At 39.1% G+C, this 23,346-nt stretch overlaps 1 non-coding gene across 1 annotated transcript; it reads right to left on the bottom strand.

The window, feature by feature from the left end:
* Positions 1 to 7,048: 7,048 nt before the first annotated feature.
* On the bottom strand, positions 7,049 to 7,175 carry LOC130017480 (small nucleolar RNA SNORA9). The gene has a single exon (XR_008791417.1). It is a non-coding gene; the product is annotated as a small nucleolar RNA SNORA9 (small nucleolar RNA).
* Between the last annotated feature and the right edge of the window lie 16,171 nt (positions 7,176 to 23,346).

Raw genomic sequence — 23,346 nt, 5'->3', positions numbered from 1 at the left:
GTACTCAATCATTGTATAACTGAAATCCAAGCACAAAAATTTGTACTTCTACAACTGTACCTCATGGTGTTTCACTAATAAAAAGTAAAAAACAAGTCAAAAAATAAATATTTGAACTTTAAATTCAATTACTATGCCATATAACTCAATTTTCAGGTTTATTTTAGGGGCAGAAAAATCAGAATCAAGTTTGTCATCATCAGATATACTATAAAATATAAAATAATAGGAAAAAATTTAATTTTTTAAACTGAGCTATATTTTAAGTGATTCACAGTACTAAGGGGAACAAGTGTAAAGGATTGTTTTATTTACTTTCAATAATTCCTAGGTTCTCAAAGATTTGCTCAAATGAAATGTTCACTCCTAAATAATATTAAATAGTACTATTTATCTTTGTTCTCGGAGAGCCTGGCAAGCTACCGAAAGCATCTCGCCCACATGGCAAAGTTTGGCAAGCTACCCGTGGCCTATTTGATATGCCAAACACAGTAACAACAAGTGTCACAATGGAGACATTACTGGGCCCGCTCGAGCAAATCGATGGACAACTGGTGGACGTTGCTACAGTGCTACCTAAAATTAATATTACTTCTTTTTTTTGGGGGGGGGCATACCTAGCGATGCACAGGTATTACTCCTGGCTATGCACCCAGGAGTTACTCCCGACGGTGCTCAGCGGACCATATGGGATGCTGGCGACCGAACCCAGGTTGGCCGTGTGCAAGGCAAATGCCCTACCCGCTGTGCAGCTTAATTTGTGGCTCCAGCCTCAAATTAATATTGTTTTAAGTACAAAAAAAAGTCAAGTGAACTCCTCTCAAAACGCAAATATAACTTTTATAAGTGGAAGCACACTTCAAATAGTCTGATAAATTATTTGAATAAAAGTATAGCTTTAAGGAATGCATGCAGGTAAGAAATGCTGAAGAGAAAAAGCACACCACACTGTATTCTGATATTGGAGAAAACAGCAGCATTTGCTCAAATGACTGCTGCCATTCAGTTGTCTGGTGATGGAGACTGAATGTGTACATGGTCTGTTTCACCAGCAGGGTGAGCTCGGTCCTCTACGATAAACGTTTCTATGTAAATCTCATGGAAGCTAAAAGAAATCTTTTCTATAGTTACAAGCATGGGTGAATACATGCATAAAAGCAAACTATTAAATATGATTGTAGACTAATACTAATTTATTATTTACTATTAAATATGATGGTATAAAAATTTCATAGAGCAGCCCTACAAAAAGAGCTTTAAAAAGTAATTACTATATTAAGATTCTACCACATGTTTTGTAGTCACAGTGTCACCAAAGTAAAATTATATTTTACTGAAGTATTTAAATCTCTCCTATTTCTCTTATTACTAATCTTTATTGTTTTCTCACTTGTATTTGCTAATTTTGGTTTTGCTTTTCCTATTTTTTTTAATTCCACGTGCTTGGTTTTTCATCTTTTATAGGATTATGGTTTAGCTCTATACTAAACATTAAAATAAAGTCAATTATTTTCAGTGTAAATATATAGTATACAAAGCATATTGAAAATATTTCAAATTTTAAGTGTACAATAACTTTAAGCAAATATTATTACCAAATACAAATTTTATTTATTTATTTATTTTGCTTTTTTTAGGTCACACCCAGTGATGCAAAGGGGTTACTCCTGGCTCATGCACTCAGGAATCACTCCTGGCGGTGCTCAGGGAATCATATTGGATGCTGGGAATCCAACCAGGGTTGGCTGCGTGCAAGACAAACGCCCTATCCACTGTGCTATCGCTCCAGCCCCCAAATACAAATTTTACATATAAAATATTTCAGAAAATTTAACCAGAATTCTGAACAAACTGCCAAATATAGAGGATTATTTCATCAACATAAAGGAGAAAGTGCTTAATAAATGACCTAGTAGAAGAAGGCACTATGACCAAATGTCTTCCAATGCAGCTTCAAATGGTTGGGTATAAAAGTTTATCCATAGGATTATAAGATCAAGTTAACCTACATATGTATTAAAAAGGATGTTTAAGTCAATACAGTTCAATGCCACCTTAAAAATCAAACACATTAGTTTATAATGCGAAACTTACTCAGTATTGTCATGACATTATAAAATAAATAAAACTGCATCCTTAATAACAAATTGCAATCTTCAGATTAGTTATGTGGATAGATTATTTCATTATTCACAGAAAAATTTTAGAAAACAAGAAAGCGTACATGCTGTCTGAAAACCCAGAAAACAGGAGCAGGTATTAAAAGCAGAAATAATGGTGCCTCGCCTGGACTCCTTAACCCCTACTCCTCTATACCACATGGATGCTCAGACTGCAGAAAGAGCTGTCAGAAACCTAAGAAACTGAGATGGGACATTTTGGCTTTCAAGTAACTTTTAATACCTAATAATATATATAATTTCTTAGTCTTTTAACAAAGAATACACTGAACTAACAACATTTTTAAGTTATGCAACTCAGATTTATGTAAAAACAATTGTTTCCGATAATGCTCAATAACATTAAAGGTATATTACAGAGATAGGTATATTATTATGGCCATTCGCTTTGAAAGAAATTCCGAGAATAAACACAGCTTTCAACGTTAATTCACACAATGAATATATGACCAACTTTAATTTTATTTATTTTTTTATTTTTTGCTTTTTGGGTCACACCTGGAGATGCACAGGGCTTACTCCTGGCTCTGCACTCAGGAGTTACTCCTGGCGGTGCTCAGGGGACCATATGGGATGCTGGGAATAGAACCCGGGTCGGCCACGTGCAAGGCAAACGCCCTACCCGCTGTGCTATCTCTCCAGCCCCGACCAACTTTAATTTTAAATGGTATATCTGCTGACTAAAAAATATGCAACACATTTAAAACACATACACTTCAGCAAAATTAATGGATACTTCTTTTCTATAAAATTATGTAAAGGGTTTAAATTAACTTTTATCTTTGACTTTAGTGAATTTAAACTATGTGTAATAATATTATTATCATCCATATAGGAAAGGAAAAAATCAAGCTCTCACTATTCGCAGATGATATGATACTATATCTAGAGAATCCTAAAAGCCTCTACCAAGAAACTCCTTGAAACAATAGACTTGGACAATAAAGTCGCAGTACCCAAAAATTGTGCCCCAGAAAATCAAGTACCTCGGAATCAGCCTAAGGAGTAAAGGACCTCTACAAAGAAAACTGCAAAACGCTACTCCACAAAATAAAAGAGGACATGAGGAAATGGAAACATATCGCCTGCTAATGAATAGGAAGAATTAATATTGTCAAAATGGCAATACTCCCCAAGGCACTATACAGATTCAATGTGATCCCTATGAAGATAGCCATGAAATTCTTCAAAGAAATGGATCATCAAGCACTCCTAAAATTCATTTGGAGTAACAAATGCTCACGAATAGCTAAAGCAGTTCTTGGGGAAAAGGGTGGGGAGGCATCACCCTCTCCATTCTCAAACTCTACTACAAAGTGGTAAGAATAGTTGTAATAAGTACCAGGAGGTCTGGTCCCCGTCTTGGAAGCCGGCAGCACATGCTGGGGGAAAGGGCAGTTCAGACAGAAAAGGAAACACCAAGTAAAGGGTGTTTGGAGGACTCGCTGGGGATGCAAGATGCGTGCTGAAAGGCTGAAAGTAGACTATAGACCGAACACGATGGCCACTCAATACTTCTATTGCAAACCCCAACACCCTAAAGGAAAGAGAGAGAAAAAGGGAATGCCCTGCCATAGAGGTGCGGTGGGGTGGGGGTGGGGTAGTGGGCAGGCTACTGGGTTCATTGGTGGAGAATGGATGGGCACTAGTGGATGGATGGGTACTTGATCATTGTATAACTGAAACCCAAATACGAAAGTTTGTAAGTCTATTTACAAACTAGTTACCATGTAGCTGTACATGGTATCTCACTAATATATATATATATATATATATATATTATCATTACAACATATAATTATAAATTAAACTCATAAAAATTAAATTTACAAAATTCAAGGAGATTAATCTTTACAATATAATTAAGGGAAAAGTTTTATAGAAATACGAACTACCTAGTCATGCATGGTGTCCAGTATTTGATTTAACCAGTCATATATAACGTAAAATCTTCTTGAGATGCACATGTCAGTCATTTCTTGGAATTATTTTAAAAAAGGAAATCTATCAAAACAAAAAATAGATTAATTTCTTACATTTCAGATATTTATCATTTTTCTCTAAGAAAGCATCTTTAAATAAACTAGTAACTTGATAAAACAGAACTGAGCCTGAAATTCACTAGAACAAACTAACAGTAGGCACAAACTAGGCAAATTTTCAGCAACTGATTAGTTTCTCATATTTTATGTGTTTCTAATTTCTCTAAGAGTTTCTTTAAATAAACTACTTCATAAAAAAGAATTGAGCTTAAAAATTCACTAGGACAAATGAATACTAGGCACAAAATGGGCAAAATATCAGGTAGTGCAACAGGCAGAATGCTCTCATTGAGCATGTAGCCAGACTTGATCTTCAGCACCCTGATCATCATCAGGACTGAGCCCTGAGCACAGGGACAGGAGTAAGTCCTGAGCACGCCCAGGTGTGGCTTAATCAAAGCCCACCCACAAATGTTTTCCCTCAATTCCCTGTTCTGTCACAATCACATCTCAGGGTTCATTCCCACTGCTGACCGTCAAATACACTTACTTTGCTTCTTCATCCTCCACATGAGGCCGATCATCTGGCATTTGTCTTTTTCTTCTCAGCTCACTTATTATAACAGCTTCCAATTCCATCCAAGTTTCAGCCAGGTGAAGCTTTCACCTCTTCTCACAGTTGAGCGGTATTGCACGTGTGTTTGTACAAGCTCTTTAACCACTCATCTCTTGTGGGCACTTGCGTTGTTTCCAGATCCTGGCTGCAGTCAACAATGCTGTGATGAGTACAGGTGTGGAGATGTCCTTCAGGCTGAGCCAAACCAGTCTCTCCAATGAAAAATGAGGTTCCTATCTGGCACACCCCCACTGGCACTTACTCATTTCTGGCTTTGTGTTACACATTTGTGAGTCCCCATGTGAGTGATGTTTTATTTTCACTTTGATTTGCATTTCCCTTATAATCAATGATGACGAATTTCCTTTGCCTCTGGGTCAATTTCACATCTTGAGACCATGTCATTCCTTTCCTTTCCACATTTTTGAATCGGTTTTTCTGATGGAGAGGTTTTTTTTTTTTTTTTTAGTGAAACATCATGAGGTACAGTTGTAGATTTACAAATTTTTGTGCTTGGGTTTCCGTCATACCATGATCAAATACCCATCCCTCCACCAGTGCCCATTTTCCACTACCATGGATAATATCCCTCCCCCCATCCCCCCATCCCCCCGTGCCACTGTGGCAGGGCATTCCCTTTTGTTCTCTCTCTCCTTTTGGGTGTTGTGGTCAGCAAAAGAGGCATTGAGTGGCAAACATGTTCAGTCCATAGTCTACTTTCAACATGCATCTCCCCTCCTGGGAGGATCCTCCAATCACCCTCTATTTGGTGCTCCCTTCTCTATCTGAACTGCCCTATCCCCTGGAATACCCGGCTGGCCTCTAAGCTATGGAGGAATCCTCCTGGTGTTGATCTCAGCTATTCTTGGGTATTAATCTCATATTTTGTTATTTTATATCCCCCAGATGAATGCAATCTTTCTATGTCTATCCCTCTCTTTCTGACTCATTTCGCTTAGCATGATACTTTCCATATTGTACCACTTGTATGTAAATTTCATGACTTCATCTTTTCTAAGAGCTACATAGTACTCCATTGTGTAGATGTACCAAAGTTTCTTTAACCAGTCATCTTTTCTTGAGCACTCAGATTTCTTTCAGTTTCTGGCTACTGTAAAGAGTGCTGTAATGAACAAACAAGTGCAGATGTCACTTCGACTATACATTTTTGCCTCTCTGAGATATATTCCCAGGAATGGTATTGCTGGGTCAAATGGGAGCTCAATTTCTAATTTTTTGAGAAGCGTCCATACTGTTTTCCAAAAGGGCTGAACTAGTCGGCATTCCCACCAGCAGTGAAGGAGTGTCCCTTTCTCGCCACATCTGTGGCAGCATCAATTGCTTTTGTTCTTTTGAATGTGTGCCAGTCTCTGAGGTGTCAGATGGTATCTCATTGTGGTTTTGATCTGCATCTCCCTGATGATTAATGATGTAGAGCATTTTCTCATGTGCTTTTTTGCCATTTGGATTTCTTCTTTGAGAAAGTTTCTGTTCATTTCATTGCCCCATTTTTTGATGGAGTTGGATGTTTTCTTCTTGTGGAGTTCAACCAGTACTTTGTATATCCTTGATATCAACCCCTTGTCAGATGTGTATTCGGCGAATATTCTTTCCCATTCTGTAGACTGTCTTTGTATTTTGGTCACTGTTTCTTTGGAGGTGCAGAAGCTTCTTAGTTTAAGAAAGTCCCATTTATCTATCTCTGTTTTCACTTGCTCAGTCAGTGGCGTGGCATCTTTGAAGATACCATTAGCTTCAATGTCATGGAGGGTTTTGCCAACTTTGTCTTCAATGTACCTTGTGGTTTCTGGTCTGATGTTGAGGTCTTTAATCCATTTTGATCTTACTTTTGTACATGGTGTTAGGCAGAGTTCTGAGCCCATTTTTTTGCATGTAGTGATGGAGAGCTTTAAGAGCACTTTATGTATCTTAGGTATTAGTCCTTTATCTTGCGTATGGTCTCAAAATCCTTTCAATCAGCAGAATGTCTTTTAATTGTAGGGCACATTGCTCACAGAATGCAGAAGTGTTCTAGTTTGATATAGTTCCGTTTCTGTTTTTATTACCTTTGCCACTTGAGTTCTTACATTTCAGACTTCACTGTGGTCATGATTTTGGAGAGTCTTGCCTATGTTTCCCCAATGGATTTTTCAAGATTCAAGTGCAATATAAAAATTTTAATTTACTTGAGTTGATTTTTGTTTACAGGGTGAAAGAGGGGTCTATTTTTCCCTTATTGCTTCTGTTTTATTCTTTTTCTTATTTTTCACGATTGTCTGAGATTTCTAACACCTTACTCTGAATGGAGCAGGTCAAGATCTCACAACGTTTCATAATTGCAAGCACTGTGGGAAAGCACAGGGTCACTCCAGACCCAAGTATGATGAAGGCTTGCACCTAATTTCATTTTTTTTAATTGTGACTATCTAGTTTTCCCGTAATCATTGGCTAAAGAGGTTTCCTTGCTCCAATTCATGCACTTCTTCATAAATAAATTGCTCATGCATCTGAGGGTTTCTCCCTGACTTCTCAATCCTATGCCATTGAGAAGAGACTTTTTTTCTTCCGGTACCAACCAATTTTGATTGCTAAAGCTTTGTGTCAGAATTTAAAGTCTGGGGACACAATGCCTCCCATTTTTCCTCAAGATTGCTTTGGCTATGTCAGGAGTTTTGTAGCTTAATGCAAATTTTAGAAAAATTTACTCCACGTCCTTGAATAATGCCACGGAAATTTTTTCAGAATTGCTGTTTCTGTAAACTACTTTGAGTTAAGATAGTCATTTTCAAGATGGCAATTATTATGATCCTTAAACGAAGAATATTTTTCTATTACATTAGTTCATTTTAAATTCCTTTCAGAAGTTTTTCAGTTTTCACTAAATAGGTCTTTTACCTCCTTTGTTAAACTAAGGGGTTTCTGTTTTTTACATGATTGCAATCGGGTTTATTTCTATTCTGAATTTGGGTTTTTTTTGTTGTTGTTTGTTTGTTTACATGTAAGAATAAATTAGAATCCTGTGCACTGGTTTTGTAGCCTGCTACTTTACTATATAAATATATTGTTTTGAGGAGTTTTTCAGAGGAGCCTTTTTGGGTTCCTACATACGAAATTCCTAACAGTGCTTCGTAGGTTTTAATAAGTAAATCTTTCACCTCCTTTCTAAAAATTGATTACACATTACCTAATGTTTTTCATAACTATAAGCAGGATTTTTAAATTAAATCACTCGTTTATCATTGTTTACATATAAAATCACAAAAGATTTTCCTGTTTGCTTTCGTAAGCTGCAACTTTCCTGTAAAGATTTATTGCTTCTAGGAGTGTTTAATGAATGATTGGTTATGCAGTCTTAGGGTTCTTGATATGTCATTTGTAAACAGTGAATTTGATTTCTTTGCCAATTTGAACACAAATTTAAATTTTTTTCTTCTTAATTTCTGTGGCAGCAGCTATCAGAACTGTATTGAATAATAGTGCTCTCAATATATTGTTACATCCATAACAGCGTTGGGAAGTCAAGCACTAAAGAAACAAATTGTGATTGAAGCCGACTTCAGGTTAACCATGTCACCATAACACTAGAAAATACTTTATCTGTGAAACAAACAAACAAAAAACTATAATGTATTTACAGAATAAAATAAGGGATTCACACTGTGCTAACATACACCTACAGAGAACAAAGGCAGTAAGAAAAATACAAAACCCAAGAAAAGTGAGACAGAAATAACATTTTTCCCTTTCTGATATTTGGGCCATTCTCAGTGGTACCTGAGAGTGACTCCCAGTTATTTGCTTGGGGACTTCCTGTGGACCTTTGGGGGCCAAGCAGTGCCAGGGACCCAGCACAGGAGATTCATGGCAAAACATGCTCTCAAGCCATTTGAGTGATTGCTCTGGACAGAGGATTATTTTTTAAGGGCAATAATGACTCTGTCCCCAGTGGCAATTACTTTTAATATAAGTTTACTCTTCCCCATAAAAAAACATAAATGGCCAAATACATTAAAAAAAAAAAAGGCCCTCCCGTTGTTCGTCGATTTGCTCGAGCGGGCCCAGTAACGTCTCCATTGGAGATTTTGTTGTTACTGTGTTTGGTATATCGAATACATCACGGGTGGCTTGCCAGGCTCTGCCGTGCAGGCGAGATACTCTCCGCAGCTTGCCGGGCTCTCCGAGAGGGGCAGAGGAATCCAACTCGGGTTGGCCATGTTGGCTGCATGCAAGGCAAATGCCCTACCGCTGTGCTAAATTTTTAAAGACACACAAAAGCCAGTAACCTACTTTATATTGTCTAAAGAAATTCTCCAGCTCTAGCGACACACAAAGGTCAAAAAAATGGAAAAAGATTTCCCATGATTTGAGAATTATGCTGAAAGTAGACTATAGACCAAACATGATTGCCACTCAATGCCTCTTTTGCAAACCACAGCACCCAAAAGGAGAGAGAGAGAATAAAAGGGAATGCTCTGCCACAAAGACGGGGGGGGGGGGGGGGGGATGGGGCTATGGGGGGATGGGGGGTGGGAAGGATACCAGGACCCATGGTGGTGGAAAATGGGTACTGGTGGAGGGATGGGTATTTGATCATTGTATAATTGAAATCCAAGCACAAAAATTTGTAAGTCTACAACTGTACCTCATGGTGTTTCACTAATAAAAATTAAAAAAAAATTCCCATGCAAATAATAGCCAAAAAGGAGCCACAAATGTAACCACAGTAATATTAGACAAACACTTACCAAGAAAAGCCTGTATGAGTGTTTGGATGAGCGCATGCGGCCAAGAGACCTGAGCGTTGGTGCTGGAGAAGTAGGAATCTTTAGAGCAGTGAGTGAATCCACGGAACTGTGAGGTCTGGAAAACGGGTCTGCAGCAGGAAATGAGGCAACCAGGGCATTTGCTCCCCAATGAAATGGGTTCATGTTTCCACGAACAGCCTTCACCAGGCATAGAAGAGGATGTTATCTGCTTAGATCCCAGTAGAAAAAGCTCCAGAATTTGTGTAATAGCTTAGAAAGGTCAAAGGAGGGAGGAGCTCTCTTAGATCTCCCATCCTGTCCAGCAGCAAAATCCTGCTCTTTTGTTTCCACAGGGCAACCAACAATCACCCTGATACCAAAAGCAGTCAGAGACAGCACAAAAAAGGAAAACTACAAACCAATAGCCCTGAAAAATAAAGATTATATGAACCTATCAATAGGTGCAGGGAACACATTTGACAAAATCCAACATCCATTAATGATTAAAAACTCTCAATTAAAAAATGGAGTTGGAGAAATTTCCCTCAATATAGTTAAAACCATTTAACACAAATCCATAGAAAGCATAGTACTGCATGGAGGAAAACTAAAAGCCTTCCCTTTCAGATGAGGCACAAGAAAAGGATGGGCTTTCTCACAATTTCTATTCAATATTGTACTGGAAGTTCATGCCATAGTAATCACACAAGAAGATATTAAGGTAACCAGATAAAAAGTCAAGCTCTCTTGATTTGCAAATTACATGATACTGTACTTAAAAGCTCTGAACACTCTACCTAAAAAAAACCCTCCTAGAAACAAGAGAATTGAATGATAAAGCAGAAGGCTAGAGAATAGACACCTCTCAGAGGAAGATAGGTGGATGAGCAGTAGGCAAATAAAAAAATGCTCAGCATCACTTATCAGAGAAATCCAAATCAAGACAACAAGGACACATACCACCTCACACCAGTGAGAATACAATCTGTTCATAGACTAGAAGGATTAATGTAGCCAAGATGGCAATAATCCTCCAAAGCATTATACAGATTCAATGAAATTGTATGATTCAATAAATCATAATAGATTCACTTCTTTATAAAAAATGCCCCTTGAATGTTCCTGACATTTATATGGACTGACAAATCCCCACCAAAAATAGCCAAAGAAATCCTAGGGAAAAAGAAAACTGGAAGAATCACTCTGCCCAATCTCAACTATACTGCAAAGCTGTAGTAAGTAAAGCAGTGTGGTATTAGAATAACACCACAGACCTTGGTATGTAAAATAATAAACAGACATTAAGACCAGTGAAATAGAACTGAAAACCCAGGAACAGATCCTCAGGTATATGGACAGCTAATCTTGAGTAAATAAGCAAAACATCTTAGGTGGAGCATGAGAACTTCTTCCACAAATGGTGCTGGGAAAACTAGTTGGTCAATGCAAAAAAAAACAAAAAAGAAATCAGAACCTTTTCTAATACCATGTACAAAAGTCAAATCAAAATGGTTAAGTACCTCAATACCCAAAAAAACATAGTCAGAAGAACACTTACGGACACTTGAAGCTAGAGGCATCTTTAAGGAGCCAACTGCCACTGGCCAAGCAAACAGAAACACAGATAAGCAGGACAATATCAAAACAACTTATCTGAATGAAAACTGTTACAAAAACACAAAGATTCCCCCCAAACTGGAAGATAATTGACCATCATTCATTTGATAAATTGTTAATATCCAAGATGCATATAAGCACTGATAGAACCATGGGAAAAATCCAACCCCATAAACAAATGGAGAGAAGAGATAAAACGAAACTTCTTCAAAGACATAGAAATGATCAAAAGGCATATGAAAAAATGCTATACATAAGTAATCATTATGGGAATGGAAATCAAAACAATGAGATAGCACTTTACACTACAAAACTGGCACATATCAAAAGATGAGGAAGAAGAGGCTGGGCTGATAAAATCTCAGGGCCAAAATAGGCTGCCAAAATGAAGAAGGACAAAAATGACTGTACTTTCAGTGCACGTATGCTGGCATCAGATGCATCCATCGAGGACCTGATGGTGCAGGCGCGAAAAATCAAGTAGAACATCATTGGTCTGACCGAGACGAGAAGGCATCAATCACATCATGCCATTTTTGACACTGGGGAAGAGCTGTTCCTCAGAACATGTGACAAAAGAGGCGTCGGTCTTGTCAGTGTCCTTGTCAACACAAACTTGGCCATAAACATTGATTCATTCGAATGCCTAACAACCCGAATTGGACAATTACACTTAACAGATGTGGCTGGAGAAGTTCTAAAAAGAAGACCACACCTTCTACAAGATCATTGTCAGTGATTTTAATACCAAGATAGGACCGAGAAGATCAGCCGAAGAACTCCACATCAGGACCCATGGCCTAGAATGGAACGAACAGGGTGAGAGATTGTCCGAGTTCATCATGTCGACCAAGACCATCTATGGTATCTCACAATTGCAGAAGGCTAAATCTAAACGTTGGATATGGGAGTCTCCCAGTGGATGATTCCACAATGAAATTGACCACATCATATTCAATCAATGGTCTTGCCTGACCGATATTGCTGTCTGCGCTCTCCCCTCGCTCCAAAGAGGTGCATAATAGCAAAAGGATGCTTAGCGCGTGTGTGCATGTGCAAGAACTATGGGCAAAGGCCAGATTCCTGCACAAGACCAACCCGAGCTCAATCCTTGAGACCCCAGGTGTCCCTGAGGCCTCCAGGAGAGACCTCTAAAATGCAGAGCCAGGGTCAACCCAAGGCACTGTAGGGTGTGGCCGCAAAACAAAAGGAAAAAAAAAAACTGGAGGCAATTGAATGCAGCCTAAAGCTGCAGTGCTGACCCTCTCATGGCCCATAGTCGTGGCCATGTCCCTGTGTTTGGCAGCTGCAGACTCTGGAAGTCAGTTTCCACACCAAAGCGTGGTTCATTTTGGGGATCCTTGTATGGTCACCATCCTCATGTCCCTTGGGGGAACTTGCAGCACTTGGTGCCCTACACGAAGCCTAAGTTCCAGAGGCCCATCATCAGGATGTTGCCCATGTCACACCCACATGTCACACAGCTGGGTGTCTCTGAAGTATCACCAAATACGTGGACACATTATGGTAGTGATAGGAGGCCTATGTCCTCTACAAATTCACGAGCTTCCTAGTCAACTTCCTGAAGAGCTGTTTTCAACCTGGAAGTCATGTGGAAAGGCAAAGAGAAGCACAAGTCCTCACTTCCCTTCTTCTGCTTCCTTCCGTGCTCCATGGGAGAAATTCTGCTGCCCTGGTGCAAGGGGGTTGTGCTACAGTATGTCACGATCAGACTGGCCACCACCACCACCGCTGAGATCTGTGAGACGTGCAACATCTATGTGAAGGAACATTCAGCTTGCAGAGAGCTTGCGTGCATTTGGTCATCATCAACGTGCCCCCGTTCTTTGCCATGTATAGCCTCCTGATATTTTATTAAACACCAAAGGAGGATCTGAGCCCATCTAGCAAATGGGGATGTTCTTTCATGTGAAGCTCATTATCTTCTGGAAAACAGTGGTGATTGCTTTGTTGGTAAAATTTCATGTGATTTCAGACAGCAGAGACAGAAACATTCTGCATAGAAATGTTCATTGCTGCCATAGTCCACCACTACACCTTATATGGGAGATCAAGAATTACGAGTGTGCAACTCTTTGTTCCTCGAAACGTCACTTTTTCCACTTCACAACCACACACTGGTAATTTCCACGAGCTTGGAGACACACTGATGGCACAGAATGTGCTCAGTACAGTTAGAGGTACCTGAAGACCTTTAAAATGACAAAGAACGTCACATAAAAGCCGAAACTTCGGAATCCATAATCCAGTGCTGCACTTCTTTATGCTTTTTCTTTCTTCCTTTATTTCTCTTCCTTTCTTCCCTCCTTCATTTCCTCCTACCATGCTCCCCTCTCCCTTTCTCCTCTTTTTTTTTTATTCTTTCCTTTTTCCTTCCTCCCATCCTAGACCATGGGTTGGACAGCCAATCTATGGAGAAGACATCAGACATAAGGACAGTCGGTCAAGGTACAAGTTCCAGTTCTGCACAGACTCATTAGGCTCACCTTGACCTGCCTCCAGTGAGGCTCCCACACTCCCACAGGCAGAGAGGGAGTGTCCCAGTGTCTGCCCACAGGAACTGAGGGGGGGTGTTAAAGAAAGAAAGAAAGAAAGAGAGAGAGAGAGAGAGAGAGTGGTCTGCCATAGAGGCAGGCAGATGGGGGGAAGGAAGACATATGGAGAACATGCATACTGGCATACTGCTGAAGAAATGGGTGTTGGAACATTGTATGACTGAAACCCAATCATGAGAAACTTTGTAACTGTGTATCTCATGGTGATTCAATGCAATAAAAAATATTTGAAGTGCCCCTCAAATCTGTGTGTGTGCGTGCGCGTGAGAGAGCAAGAGAGTGAGAGAGAGAGAGAGCGAGCGAGCGAGCGAGAGAGACTATCTTTTTAGTCACTGTATCTGTGTATATTTGAAATACTGGAACGTTAAAGCCAGGTTAAAATAAAAATTAAAGGCCCTTAGGACAAGCTGGAGTTCAGTTGTGAAGTCTCATGTACCAATATTTAGAACTATCTGGTTTTTGATATATTTTTAATGATTCTAGGATGACTAGACTGAGGACTCCACCCAGCTACTTAGTGAAGTTGAAAGGAGAGCAAGCCAGCCATACCCTGGAGAACTTAGGGTTTACTTGTGAAGAGTTAGCCCTGATACTAAATGGAAGAGGCCACTTTAATATGGGAGCAGCCTGGAAGCTGTCTTTCCTTGCAGTTTCATTAAAGAACAAATCAAATAAATCAAGATAATTAATTGTAATCACCATTTTAAATTAAATTGTTAGTATGTATGTTAAAGTAATTGATTTAAATTTGTCTTGAAAGTTTTACAATTATGATGTTGAAATTAATAAGTAGCTATTGTTTTGTGAGAACTTTGGTGGAACAAGGCTTCCCAGAACTAGACTCTAAGGAAAATTTTGGATAGGAAGCAAGGGAAGTGCTCAGGAATAATCATTCCATGAAAAGAATGGAATAATAAAACATTGCATGATATTTGCTTTTATATAAATTAAGATCCATTTGGAAGACATTGTCGTTTTAAAAAAATCTTTACTATTTTAATTATATGACTATAAAGTTAAGTATATAACTTGTAGTTAGTTATATAGTACAATAATTTATGTTATATTATTAAATAATTATTATAGCACTGTCACTATAACTCTGTCCTCCCGTTGTTCATCATGTTCATCAATTTTCTTGAGCGGGCACCAGTAACATCTCCATTGTGAGACTTGTTGTTACTGGGTTTTTTTTTTTTTTGCATATCGAATACATCATGGGTAGCTTGCTAGGCTTTGCCGTGCGGGCAGAATACTCTTGGTAGTTTGCCGGGCTCTCCGAGAGGGGTGGAAGAATCAAACTCAGGTTGGCCACGTACAGGCAAACACCCTACCGGCTATGCTCTCACTCTGGTTCAAATAATTATTATGTGCTACATAATTTAAATTAAGTATTTGACTACAAAATTAAGAGAGAGAGAAGGAAAGCGCCTGCCATAAAGGCAGGCTAGGGGAGGGGCAGTGACAGGAGTTTCCCCCGGGTCATTTGTGGTGGGAAATGGACACTGGTGGAGGGATGGGTTTTGGAACATTGTATGCCTGAAAACCTGGTCATGAAAGCTTTGTAACTCTGTATCTCATAGTGATTCAATTAAAAACTTCAAAAAAGCCAATAATTTAACATACCTAGCAATATTTGATCTCTGAGATTTTTGGTAAGTTTAAATTGTTAGGCTGATTTGGTAACCTTAGCAATAGCTCCATTCCTCGATGCTCCTGAAGAGTCTGGAGGAAGTCTCCAGCTCAGGAATTTATTGTTTCTTCACTATGGATTACAGATGAAAGGGAAGAGAAATGGGGGCGTTTTAAACTTCAAACTGCTAGGTTACCCTGTGACTTTGGGTGATTTCTAAAATAAAGGATTAAGTTTTAAAAAACGGGACACAGTTATAAGAAGAATTTTTTGTTTGTTTCTGAATTTTTTATTGGATTCTGCAAAGCCAGAGAGCCCTAATAAGAATTTTTAGGCTATACTGCTAATTATTTTGCCTAGAACATGAAAATGCATTTCATTAACACAAATCATCTTATATGGTAGTTTTGACACCTGGTCTGAAACACAGTCATGACCTAAGTCTTAAGTATAAATATGAAATTTTTATAGTGCTTAATATGTGATTAAATTAAATAATTCTTGATATATGATAATATATGTGAGTTTTTAAAACTCTTTAATATGTTTTCCTAGAAATTGTGGTTTTAAGGATGCAAAATAAACCTAGGTTAATTTACAACAGGAGCAAAGCTTTTTTTGTGTTTTTGGGTTTTTTTTGCTTTTTGGGTCACACCTGGCGATGCACAGGGCTTACTCCTGGCTCTGCACTCAGGTGTTACTCCCGGCGGTGCTCAGGGGACCATATGGGATGCTGGGAATCGAACCCGGGTCGGCCGCGTGCAAGGCAAAGGCCCTACCCGCTGTGCTATTGCTCCAGCCACGTAGCAAAGTTTCGCTGGAGCAAAAGTGTAGTATGTAATAGTTAACTCTTAAGTATTCTAAAGATTTTGGCTATTTATAGAATAATGTGTTTGTGTTTGGTTTTTGTTACACTTGAAAGTTTTGTAATTTTCAGTGTACCAATATTGTCTGGTCTATGCATGTGAAACGGTGCTGTGAAACGGTGGCTCTTAAACCAAGTTTGCGAATGTCTCCAGTATTTTAACTCAGAACTGTGATAGGATGAGAACCCACGTGTCCATGCTTTTCTGTTACTACGTGAGACCACAACTTGGGCTCTTCATAGAAAGGTTCCCCTGATGAAGTAAAATGAAGAAAGAAAAAGGAGCACAACCTGATGACAGTTAGCTCCCCGTCCCTCTTTGCAAAACTGAGAGCTGGGATTATGAAGACATCACCATCTCAGGATGGCGATGGTTGGATAGTATGATATTTTTAAGAACAGTTCTGAGTGCTTTATGAATAGGGAATTTTAGGAAAACAAAATATGTCTTAGGGTAAAGGGAACTTAGGATTTTAAATACTGTAGTAGAAGTTATTGTCTCGTGGGAAAATGGCCTTTTAAAAAAGGAGGAAAAATAGAAAGCTAGAAGAAATATTTGACTTCAAACTAAGGTAGACATAACTGATTTTAAATATTGTCCCCTTTCATAAAATTGTGTTAATTTTCAAGCACTGTTTTAAAGATATAAATATGAACAGTGTCTAACATTATCTAAACTGTGTACTGCAGATGGGGAAAATGTGGTTAAGCTAAATTTTACATCAAATAGAATGTTTTTACACAATTTTAAAGTTTAAAAGAAATAGAGGAGGCCCAAGCGATATTACAGCAAGTAGAGTGTTTGCCTTGCATGTGACAGGCCAGTTTGATCCCTATATGGTCCCCTGAGTCCTGCCAGGATCCCTGAGCACAGAGCCAGGCACAAGACCTCAGCTTCCTCACTCCCAACCTTTCACTGAAGTAAAGAAGAGAAAAAGAGAAAGTCAAAGAAAAGGAAAAATAGAGTTGTCATGCGTGTAACAAAATGTTGAAGATGAGCATAAAATTAAATAATTTGGTGCATGATCATACCAAATGTTTGTTTGAAATGAATTTAGAAACATTGTGTTCTTTCAGTTAATTACCTGAGTATTACACATCAGGATGTTAGTGAGATATTTGCTTGTATCTTTCCTTAATGCCTTTTGTGTGTTTTGCTCATGTCAATTTCTTGTTGTGTTGGACAAGGAATACTTATAAACCTATGCTTTTTCTATAAATTAATGTGTGAGTGGATTAATTCTAAAATACTAGCAATGCAGGTGGACTCTGATTAAAGAACCTGGGCACTCATCACATTCACTTATTTTAAGCTTGAGTTGCCTTAAAATTGGTCTTAAATCCTAATACCTCCTTGGATGGCCCTGAGACAAGCTCTATACTAGCCTGACTTCTACACCGGAGTGTGTCTGGACCCACATGAATTATAACTGGATAATGGCTCTTCTTTGGAAAAGGCTTAAGGAAGCAACTGACAAGGAAACTAAGGGGTTGGGAAAATGAAAACAAATTGGCCTGAAGCCAATTTGTAGTTTGGGGAACAGGACCAGGTGTCCTACACACCCAAAACTCCAAATCAACAACCTAAATACATGTCTCAAAATCTGGAGAAGGAACGACAAATAAAATAGCACTGTAGCACTGTCCTACCATCGTTCATCTATTTGCTCCAGCGGGCACCAGTAACATCTCCATTGTGAGACATGTTGTTACTGTGTTTGGCATACCGAATACGCCACAGGGAGCTTTCCAGGCTCTGCCGTGTGGGCGGGATACTCTCGGTAGCTTGTCTGGCTCTCAAAGAGGGACGGAGGAAGTGATTCCAGGTCAGCCACGTGCAAGGCAAACACCCTGCCCGCTGTACTATCGCTCCAGCCCACAAATAAAATACAAAGACTGAAAGGATAAAATTGAAGTCAAGAGAGGAAATCAATAATATAGAAAGCACAAAAGAAATTCAAAGAATCAATAAAACTAGCAGCTGCTTCCTCAAATGAAAAGCAAGAGAGACAAACCTTTCACTACACTCACAATCAAGAGAAAAGAAAAAAATGTTCAAATAAAATAAATCAGAGACCAAAAGTGTAGATCATTACAGATCCCTTGGAATTTCAGTATGTAAGAGGTCACTATGAAAAACTTTATGATATTAAGTTGAAGAATCTGGAAGAAATGAACAGATTCTTAGAATCAGCACTGTCTGTCCTCCTATTGTAAATTAATTTGCTCGAGCGGGCCCAGTAACGTCTCCATTGTGAGACTTATTGTTACTGTGTTTGGCATATCGAATGCATCATGGGTAGCTTGCCAGGCTTTGCCATGCAGGTGAGATACTCTTGGTAGTTTGCCAGGTTCTCCAAGAGGGGCGGAAGAATTGAACCCAGGTCGGCCTGGTTGGCTGCGTGCAAGGCAAACACCCTACCCGCTGGGCTATCGCTCCAGCCCTCTTAGAATTATATCATTTAAAAAATCTGAATGAGAAGGATGTAGTGTTTATTAATAGACCAATCATGACTAAGTAGTCTCATCAAGAACAACATTCCAGGTCCAATGGGGTTACTGGAAAGTTCTATCTGACTTTCAAAGAAGGTTTTTACTAAAATGGAAGAAAAAAATCATAGACCATATTGGTGAATGCAGAGATAACTTCTGACAAGTTTCAGAATCCATTCATGTTGAAAAAAAGAACTTTATTAAAATAGGGGTGGAAGAAACCCTTTTCAAGGCAGTAATGACCATCTGTAACAAGCCCAAGGCCAAGATCTTTGTTTTTTTTTTAAATTGTTTTTATTTTATTTTCATGATTTTTGGTAACACCCTTCAGTTTTCTTACCAAACTCAGGAGTCACTCTCCTGACGGATTCAGGGACCATATTGGATGCTAGGGATTAAACCCGGGTCAGCCACATGCAAGGCAAGCACCTTAATCACTGTGTTATCCATCCAGCCCAACAGCCAGTATCATTCTTAATAATAAAATATGCAAAATATTTCTTCTCAGATAAGGTACAAGGATGTCCACAATCCTTTCATACTCCACTTTTATTCAATATTGTATTAAAAGTCCTGGCTACAGCAACAAGGCAAGAAAAATGAATCAAGGGACTCAAATTGTGAAAGAAGTCCAATCATTACTATTTGACCATGACATGATAGTATATTTCGAAGACCCTAAAGAGTCAACCAAATGCTACTAAAATTAATAAATCAATACAGTAAAACTCGCTGTAAAAAACCCAATGCACAAACATTGGAGTCATTCTTATATACAAATCAGTGAATGAGAGGAGTAAGCCACCAAGGAGTCTATCCCAATTATATTAGTGTCCAAAATAAATATATCAGTTTCCAAAATATCAAGAATCTCTGATTAAACCTAACAAAAGATGTAGATCTACATCATGAAAACTTTCAACCACTTAATAAAGACATAGAAGACCTTAGGAAATAAAAAACAATTCCATGCACAATTACAGACAGAAAGACTAAATTTATTAAAATTATTAATCTACCTTAGCTCATATATTCAACATAATGCCCATCCAAATTCAGATGACATTCTGCAAAGACCTAGAAAAGTCAGCAATATAGTTTGTACGGAATCACAAGAAACCACAAAAAGTCAAATCCATACTGAAAAAGAAGAGATTTGTAGGTATCTCATTACCTATAATTTGAAACTACATTTATAAAACTATACGGATCAAAACTGCAAGGTACTGGCCTAAAATTAGGCTTTATTCAAGTTACTGGAATAAAGGTACTGCAAGGTACTGGAATAACGTTTGGTTTTATGATCAATGTTAAGAATTGAATACTCAAGGTAAAAAAATATTTATAGACATAACTTTGATAAAAGGAGGTGAGAACATGAAAAGGAGTCAAGATAGCCTCTTCAAGAAATGTTGCTGAGAAAATTGGATAACCACAGGTAAAACATTAAAGCTGGATCCACATCCAAAAGTCAAATCAAAGTGAATAAAAGATCTTGAGATCTGACTGGAAACTAAAATACATTTAGGAAGATATAGGCAGAATAGTCTGAGATTTCAACCTCAAAGATGTCTGCAATAATATGATTGGCAAAGGAAACAGAATGAAAAATAAACAAATGGGACTATATTAAAATGTTTCTGCATGGAAAAATGAAAGGCTGAAACTAAAAGACAGCCAACGAAATGTGAAAAAACTTGCATTCAACACATCATAAAGGGTTGATCTCCAGGATATTTAAACTACTTAAAAAGATCAAAGAAAAATATCCAAAGACCTTATCAAGAAGTGGGTGGAGGAAAGGACTGAGCGATAGTATAGGAGGTAGGGCATTTACTTTCCCACAGCCAACCCGGGTTGAATCCTCAGCATCCAGTAAGGTTCCCTGATCATCGCCAGAAGTAAGTAATGAGGGCAGATCCAGGAGTAACCACTGAGCACTGAGGTATCCCCTCAAAACTGAGATGGGCCTAAGAGATGCTGCATTTGGCAAAGGAACCAATTGATAGTTGAGCAGCAGGAGCTGTTCTCTATCCTCACATGGGGCCACCGCCACCCATGGGGACAAGATGCCTAGGTTTCGCACCATCACTGGACCTGTCAGCTGTGCCCCAGCAGTTTGTCTTTTAGTCCTGGTTTTGCTACTCTCTAGCCAGGGCCATGTGTCTGCTGCTGAGAGTCCTGTGCTCAGTACCTTGTAACTATCTGGATGTCTGAGCCCTGTCTGTACCTGAGCTATCCTGAGCATCAGAGCCTTGCCTCTAACTGCCAGAATCTGGGCACGAGTGATACTGTGCCTCGTGTCAGGGTACACCATACTACCTAATCTATTGGGAGGACAGTATCCAGAATGCATGTTCTCAGAGAGAGAGACAGAGAGTCAGAGAGAGAGAGTCAGAGACAGAGACAGAGACAGAGACAGAGACAGAGATACAGACAGAGAAAGACAGAGAAAGAGAGATAGAGACAGACAGATAGAGAGAGCACCCCAACTCGGGACTTCCTTTAATCTGCTGCCAAATCCTACCCTCAGCATTCCAATTCTGTGTTCAGATTGACTCCCTGTTCCATGGGCTGAGATTGGCTCCCTGTTCCTGGGACTCTACACCTCAGCTCCTGCTGTGTCTCCCTCCCCCCGCCCTGAGTAGTGGTTACCTTAAATTCTTTTAGGGATTGTGGCAAAGGCCTATCTTCTAAAACTCCTTCCTGTTGGCATGTGGACGCTCGTTTTGCTTGGGACTCCTAGGTGCCACACTTGTTCCCTAACTGGAACAGTGGGGTAGGAGTCAGTGTCCCTGATGGCTGGTCAGATAATTAGTGGGGCTCCAAGACTTGAGAGACAGACACGCTCAGACCTGTGACAACTAAAATCTATTTCACTAAGACCAGGGAACTTTGGAGAGAATATTCCCATATGAAGAAACAGAAAATATAAAAACATCCCTTAACACCCATAGAAACATATAGAACCATTTACAAGTGAAAAACACATTTAACTATTAGCCTTGAGGAGATATTTTGCATCTTCTAGATTTTGTGCTTCATAGTTCTTGTCCTTGTAGTTTGTGTTGGAATCTAAAATAATTATTTCTGTGACCTGGGTTTTAGTGGGTAGTCTTCTAATCAGTGACTATTATCATGGAAATGGGTTTCTGCAGAAGTTTTCTCTATTTGCACATTTACTTTTCCAATGCCCTTCCTGATGGCAGTAATAACATCTCCCTTTGGAGCTAGTTCTGAAGTTCTCAAGTGCAACAGCAGTTCGGGCTCGATTCCTGTGTCCTCTGTTCCCTATTTCAATCGACTTTCTTTCTCACTTTCAGTAGTTCTCCAAGGCTAACCCTTGAAACCAAGCCTACTATTTGAAACTTTCTCTGAATGTCCAGGGCAGTCTATGCTGCCAGTAGGCACAGACACGCCTCATTCATGGGTGCTCACCATCAGACAATAAGGATGCTGAGTCTGGTGAGGGAAGGAAGGTATTGTCATTTGGATAATTTGCTCCTGTACAGTTATCAGACAGCTAACCTTTGATATAAGGAAAAAGCTTCTAATGCAAGCTGTGAGTTCCAGGCCTAGCCAATATGAAACCAGAGAGCACTGAGAAATGAGCAAAGAGACTTAAGGTGGTACAAGAAAATGTCTCCTAAACTGACTTGAGGAACTCAGGAAGGCTATATCCTCAGGCTTGTGTAATTCACTGAATGGTGACACAGCAGCCACCGAAATATTTCTTCTACTTGTATGTTTTCAGATGGAGAAACCACCAAATGGTTCCAGATGACACACCATCGGGCTGTCCAATGAACAACTGGGGAAAGTTTGATTTGAAGTTTCTCCATAAAGAAGGACTCAGCCACTTCTGTACCAAGTCTGGCCACAACACAATTTGGGAGGTCAAGTATGGCCAGCACAAGGAAGTATAAACCATAGTGCTGTCTGGGAATTCTATTAGTTTTGTAAAAATATGGGTAAGCACATTGTTCACCTTATGTTCACCTGCTTTATGCTTTATGAGAAAAACCTGGACTTTGTTGGAATTGTAAATTGGTACCCTCTTTTCTTGCCAAATACCATGAGACTAGAACAATGGACAACCCCTAAGAGCCCTCTTCCTGCAGTGCTCATAGCCCCAGAGTTGTTTCTCCCTTATCCATACCCACAAATGGACCTGTTGACTATCAGGAAAGCAGGAGACTTAGGATTTATGGCTTTGTGCCCACTTCAGGAGGCTCCCCAGGGATGCAGGAAATATCCAGGATCCATGTGCCTTTCTCCTTGAAAGTTATAGGCCAGATAAAGCCAGATCTAGGGTGATTCTCGAATGACCCTGAGAAGTACATAATGAAGTTCCAGGGTTTTCTGCAAATGTGTGAAATGGCATGGACAGTTATAATACTCATCTTAAATCAAAACTTAAAAACAAACAAAAGAGTACTGTACAAAAGTACATAACTTGATTATGTACTTATCTGAGTCTTATAATCATTTCTGGAGAATTCAGAATCCTTTGATAAATAAAATATATTCCACAGCGCAGTGGCAGTCTGTCCTGTAGACTCAGGATGGAATTACAAGCAGCCAACTGCTGCTTGGTGCCTAGACACTGTGAGTTACAGAGTAGGGAAAATAACAAGAA

Source organism: Sorex fumeus, unplaced genomic scaffold (assembly GCF_029834395.1).
Source record: "Sorex fumeus unplaced genomic scaffold, SorFum_2.1 ptg000197l, whole genome shotgun sequence".
Taxonomy (NCBI): Eukaryota; Metazoa; Chordata; class Mammalia; order Eulipotyphla; family Soricidae; genus Sorex; species Sorex fumeus.
The sequence above is the reverse complement of the archived record's forward strand: the minus strand, read 5'-3'. Positions and strand labels throughout refer to the sequence as shown.